At 39.8% G+C, this 6,926-nt stretch overlaps 1 protein-coding gene across 1 annotated transcript in view; it reads right to left on the bottom strand.

Moving 5' to 3' along the window:
- Positions 1–6,926, bottom strand: part of LOC307055622 (BCL-6 corepressor-like) — a 792,095-nt gene that overhangs the window by 80,748 nt on the left and 704,421 nt on the right.

The raw sequence follows: 6,926 nt of genomic DNA, 5'->3' as shown, positions 1-6,926 counted from the left end.
ACTCAGTTACACATTTATGTACATTCTTTTTTATATTCTTTTCCATTACGGTTTATCACAGGATATAGAATATAGTTCCCTGTGCTCTACAGTAGGACCTTTTTGGGGTTTTTTTAAATACATGCACTCTTTTAAAATAAATGTATGTATGTATGTATGTATGTATGTATTTTTGGCTGTGTTTGGCCTTTGTTGCTGCACGCGGGCTTCCTCTAGTTGAGGTGCACATGCTTCTCATTGTGGTGGCTTCTCTTGTTGCAGAGCACGGGCTCTAGGTGCGTGGACTTCAGTAGTTGTGACATCCGGCTTAGTTGCTCTCTGGCATGTGGGATCTTCCCGGACCAGGGCTTGAACCCATGTCCCCTGCATTGGCAGGCGTATTCTTAACCACTGCGCCACCAGGGAAGTCCCATGTAGGACCTTTTTGTTTATCCATCCTGTATATACACCAGTTTGCATCTGCTAATCCCAAACTCCCAATCCAACCCTCTCCCACCCCCTCCTCCTTGGCAACCGCCAGTCTATTCTCTATGTCCTTGGTTATGTTTCTGTTCACACATAGGCTGTAACCAGGCTCTTAATTACTTTGTTATCCTGTTTCCTTGTTAAGAAGGGTTTAAGGAAGGCACTGAGAGAGAAGCCAGTGACCACTAGAAGTGCAAGAACAGTGGGGCTGTCAGAAAGCACACCTGTCTCCTTCCCCCATCGTGAGCAGAATTTTTAAATGGCAGAGTATGTAAGAGTATGTGATGACACATCTCTGGATTAAATGATGTCTCCCTGGTAAAACATGTACAGATAAGTCTTTAGTTCAATCAGAGTGAAAGGTGAGATCAGAGAAAAGCTGGAGTGTCAGATTTCTTGTAGAAGGTCCTGCCTGATTGTTACTAAGAGGGCTACTACAGTACTAGTTAGTTCCTTAGTCATGGGTTGAGTGTTAGAGGAGTGAAACAACGAGCAAGATGTACTGTTGGCCCTTTAGCAGTGGAGTGAGAGGGGAAGATGCACAGCAGATGTCTCATCCTGCACGTGACATGCTGTGACGGGCATATTCAGGGCGTTTAGTCAGTGTTTGTGGAAGAAGAGGGGGAGCCGTGAGGCAAAGAAAAGTCATCAAAAGAGGCAGTCCCTAAGCTAAGTCTTAAAGGACTCGTGATAAACTGGTGAGTCAGCTGGTGAAAGGCAAGGATACTCAAGGCAGAGTGGACAGCAGAAGTCCAGAGCCGTGAGTGTGCGAGGGGTGTGTTACAGAGCCACAGGCACAGGCTCTGGAGGATCAGTGCAGTGTCCCCAGGCAGCGGCAAGTGCCCCTAAAGGAGGCAGCGAGGAGGAGGAGAGCAGGTCTTAACCATCCATGTGCGTGGAGCTGGTTTCCTCAGAAAATAGCTAAGAATGGAAAGGACAAGTTCAGGTGGCATTTTAGACCACTGACGTCAGAATGGATGAGGAATCTGAAGAAGCCTGGAGATAATTATGCCCCACTCTTCTGAGGAGCAGTGCTTTATATTTTCAAGTGGGATTTTCACGCTGCCACCTCCTCTCCTGTCCCTAATGAAAGGTTTATAGACCGGCAGAAGGGAGAACCTGGCTTAAGTAAAGTTAATCAGGTTCCTTTACGGTACAGCTTCTCGGGGCTGCTGTAGGCTAATGTTCATTCTGGATCGTCACAGCAGGCGTATGGTACACAGCCATCCTCAAAGCTATTTGACCCTAGAGTCCTTTTCTAATAGAATGTCTAACAAGTGGTTCCACCAAACAGCAATTTCGTAACTTCTAGACCAGGTAATAGCAAGAAGAAAGGGGTCTGAAATAAGGTATAGATGAAGGAAGGAAATAAGTTCTAATTGTATTTAGGAAATTAGCAGCAAGACTTGACCTTGGGAAGTTAGGAAGAAGTAGGAGGCGGAGGCTGAACCCCCATCTGTGTGACTAAGGTTGGGTGGTGGTATCATTGAGTTTGGAAATAGGGGATAAAGAACTGAAGTGGGGAAAAGACTTTAGTTCTGGACATGTAGAATTTTAAAGCACCTGTAGAATTCAGAAGACAAACTGGTAGATAACTGGACATGCATGTGAAGACATGGAAAGATAAAAATTTGAATGTCATCAGCACATAGCAGCAGTCATTAAAATCATGAAAATGGATGAGATTTCAGAGAATTGTGAGTACTGACAACGTTTAAGTAATAAGCAGAGAAAGAATTCTGGGAAGGAGAGAGGTGATAGAGTTTCAAGCAGGAGGAAGTAGATGACAGTGTCATCCTTCAGAGAATGTGAGTGTCCATTGGATTTGGGCAGTTAGGTCCCCAGTGACCTTAGAGCAGTTCAGTGAAGTGGTGGACAAAAAGCCAGATGGCAATAAACTGAGGGTGTAGGGCTGCCTGTCAGGCCAGGCGGGGCTAGTGAGGACAGTGGGAATAGGCTACTCTCAAGGAGTTTGGATGAAAAGAGAAAATAATTAGCAAAAAAGAATTTTTTAGAATGAGAAGGACTTATATTTTATATGTTGAAATGAAGGAACCAATAAAGGAGATCCTGAAGATGTAGATAATAATTTAGAGAATTGGGGAAACATGGACATATGAATAAGAAAAAAAACCTTGCACAGTATATAAAAATCACTTGTATCCTTTGAGCTGGATGGATACTGGTAAGTTTGGGAGGAAATAAAGGTAAGAAGAGATAGAAGTTAAATAAGTTTATACTGATAGCCTCAGTTTTCTTTGACACAGATTTTTCAGAGACACATATATGCACATACATAATTACCGTTTGAAAATTCTTTCATACTTACATGTTTTATTAATCACGTCTGAGAAAAGTCACTGATTTTCATTTTGTACAGCATTATCGTGTAAGGACAAGATACAGTGACAACTTCCATGCTTTTTGCATATCAGAGCTGACATTGAAAGTATCTGCATAATTGAACTTTCACTTCTTATTTGTAATAAGTTTATCCTTAGGAGGATACTTTCATAGTGTTTGATCACAGATGAGCTTGGGCATTGCTATCACTCAATAATGTTAAGCATCTGTCAGGTTCTCTCCTATACTATATATTAATTTTTTGTCCGTTAAGCAAATATTTATTGGCGGCCTGTGAGAATAAGATACACCTAGGTCCTCTTTCCTTGGTATATTCACAAAAGCCTCTGAAACTAAATTTCCAAGTCAGGCCATACTAAGGCCTGGCATAATAAGTTTTCATTGTTAACAGTTTTTTTGTGTTTGTGGGGGTTTTTTGTTTTTATTTTTTTGAAGCAAGGATAAGACACTGTCTTAACTCAGTAGTTGTCCATTCATTAATAAGTCAAAGAAGACATTGATGAAGCATGGTATTTTGAATATCCTTTCCACAGAATAGGTAATGGGCCATCCTGAAACTCTGGTGAGATGCTTATCATTTTCAGATTTTGGAGTGGCTGAGAAAACCCTATTACACCTTGAATTATCACTAGAAACATGAATTCAGCCAAATAAAAACAGTGCCTCTGCCTACTGAGGTTGTCAATTTCCATCTCAACAAAAGTAACCATTTCTCCTTTAGATTAAAATCAAGAAAATCCCCTCTGTCCAGGATGCAATAATGGGGTGCACGAAAGAGGAAAACTGAAGCTATTCCCTCTTTACACCTGAACAGTGAATTCATTCTGATATCAAATATTTGTTATGATTCTGTTATGACCAGGTGCTTTATTGTTTAGAGATCAAGTTACTGTTCATTCTTGATAAGTAAGAAAAATCCACGTTTTAGGACTCTGAATAGTAACTTTATATATATATTATGTATATATTAAAAATAAATATGTATATTATATGTAATATATATTCCACCTATTCAACAAAATTGTAACTTCCATCATCTCTTACGAATGATGAACTGTATTCACTCTTTGGAAAGGGCTTATAGGGAATTAAAGTCTCCATATACTTTTTATATAAGACCGTGGAAACCAAATTCTCAACTGGGAGCAAACTTAGGTTTTGCTATGAAGGTTTATGCTTGCCTGGCCTTAGAGTGGTAGGCCAGGAACTCAAGTTTTTTTCCTCTCAGAAGTTACTTTCATTGATGCCACCCTGAAAAAATTTGGAGGGAGTATTTTTGAAATAGCTTTATCTCAGTAACCCTTTAAAAATGCTTCAGGGTATGGGGAACATAACTGTCAAAATGTTCAAGCAACTCTTGTTGATGTAAGTGTAATTGATCAGGAGCAATACAGGAAGGAGCTGGGTACAAAAGACAAAAGGCATGAGGCTATTTCATGTATTGTTTTTGGCTTATTGTCCAAAACAGAGAAAGTCTCATACACTCGCGCAGCCAAGGTCCCCTACTGTTCTCTCCTTTTAGTAGAAATAAAAGAGAGCTCGTTTCTCAATAGCAGCATTCTATCCTTAAGTGGGTACACAGTGATATTCTGATGGCCTCTGGAGCAGAGAATAATTCCGTGTCAGCTCTGACCTCCAGTCACCGGGTTCTCTGTAACTTAGTCTTTCATGGCCAAGGACTATAATCATTATTTCGATTTATATTTAGCATCTCAAAATTGAAAGGATTCCATGGACAACAAAACAGGAAGTGATTTCATGAAGTGTTTTAGTATGGATAAAACAATAAACTATAAAAATACAAATCATCAGTAAAGCTTTTTCTTTCCGGAGAACTATATTCAGAAATTAATGTAAGCCTCTAAGGTGCGCATGTGTGTTTTTTCACCCATGATCATGTTTGTATGTGTGTGCATTCCACTGCTACAGGAGACATGCAAAATGATTTCAGATTTGCTACTATATGCAGTACTGGTTTCTCCCAAGACCTGTGTGCTCGCAGGGTTCGTTCAGGAAGGTGAGTGCCCTACCACCACATCACAGTCATATCTCATCACCTTCGGCAGGAATAGTTTACACTTTAACCTCACATGCAGGCTTATTAAATTAGTATTACTCATCAGAACTTGCTTACTAATAAAACAAGCTGAATTAGCCACTGCAGAATCATATTTGGAAATTCAATGAAAATTTTACCTTTTTAATAAAGGCCCAGAAATATTATTTCAGAGCAGGTGGTACAGAAAACTGTGGTCAAAGTTGACATTCATTAATCATTGAAGTGTGGAACGTGACAGGTGAAAATTGATATTGATTTCTTTCCTCTAATATTTGGAAGAATTCTAACAGGTAAATCAAATGAGATAACAAGACATATCAAGTCTCACTCATTTCTATGATCACATCCTCCCCACATATCACTCCTTCGCCTGCCATGTTTTGAATAATTCAATGCCCGTAGTCTTTCCAGTCCAGTGTATTATGAGACACACTCAAGCTGGGTTTCAATCATATTAGACTGAAAGCTGAACATTTTAGGAAGGATTATTTAAAACCAAACGCGTCTTGAGCCCAACAGCCTTTGAAACCAAACAATCCTGGGAGTTCAGTTGGATTCAGAAAATTCAGTAATCCTATTTGATGTATGTTAACCGTATCAATATTAACAACCTTCTGCTGGATTTCAGCACTCATTTGAGAGCTGAGTTACTACTGGTCTTGTATTTTACCTAGTTGGGAAAGCACTGAGAGAGTTGTTCTTGGGTTGAACTTGACCTGCCTCTGGGAATGCTCTCTGTTCTATCCATCTTGAAAAGCTTTATTCAAGTGCATTTCTCTGCCTTCCTTCTCTTCACTTGCACCCCTTGGGAAAACAAAAGATGCTCAAATATAGATGTGAACACTGCAGGTGCTCTGCTTGGCAATGGTGTCTTTCAGCTTCCCAATAAAAAATTATATTGCTGACCACCCATTTGACCAAAAAGTGACTCATTTTACTGACAGATATCTGGATTGAGATGCCAAAAGAAATAAGTCATTTCAAATTTCCTTTTTAAGTCATAGCTTTGTGTTGCAACACTACTTGTTCAAAACTTAGATCATGAAGGTTCCTTCCTATGACCTGCAAATAATTAAAATGTTCTTCAATAGGCTATATAAAAAGCAAGCAGAGGGGCTTCCCTGGTGGCACAGTGGTTGGGAGTCCGCCTGCCGATGCAGGGGACACGGGTTCGTGCCCCGGTCTGGGAGGATCCCACATGCCGCAGAGCGGCTGGGCCCGTGGGCCATGGCCGCTGGGCATGTGCGTCCGGAGCCTGTGCTCCGCAAAGGGAGAGGCCGCAGCAGTGAGAGGCCCACGTACCGCAACAACAAAATAAATAAATAAAATAAAATAAAGCAAGCAGAATATTCCTAATTATCAATCTTTGTCTTGAGTCCTATAGTTCTTGTAATTTCAAGGAAGAGAAACTCAAATGTAAAGTGTTACAATAGCCAAGCATACCAGCACTATTATCTAACCATTCAGCAATTTTCTCTGCCAAGTCTCTCTGAACCTTAGACTACTGAGGATGTCTTCTTAATTAATTTTTAAAGTTCTCCTCTTTTGAGTTAAAAAATGGTCCCAATTTTATAAGTAAAATTAAAGAAAAATACCAAATAGAACATCTGAGATGTTTCCATTAGGCATTATATATATATATACATAAATTTAATAGATATACATATATAAATGCACTGGGATACATCTCCATCTTCTGTGTCAGTCGGACATAGGTCCATTTTCTTAGGAATAGGGAACTCCTTTCACAATGGAAGTGAGGAAATTGGCAAATGTACACCATATAAGTACTTTTGGATGGTAGTGACCAAGTTCTCAACACACACACACACACACACACACACACACACACACACACACTGAAGAATATCAGAACACTTAACATTTCAAAGACACAGGAAGAGAAATGCAAGTTTCCCCTAGAAAGCCTTTTGTTTTTTTGAAGTCAGAATTCTGAAAAGATGTTTTTATCAAGCCAGCTTTTTCTAACTTAACTGCATATGCAATAAAAGAGTCCTATCTTAGTCATTTTTAGGGC

The sequence above is a fragment of the Hyperoodon ampullatus genome (genome assembly GCF_949752795.1).
Source record: "Hyperoodon ampullatus genome assembly, chromosome: 7".
Taxonomy (NCBI): Eukaryota; Metazoa; Chordata; class Mammalia; order Artiodactyla; family Ziphiidae; genus Hyperoodon; species Hyperoodon ampullatus.
This window is presented reverse-complemented; position numbering and strand designations above follow the sequence as displayed.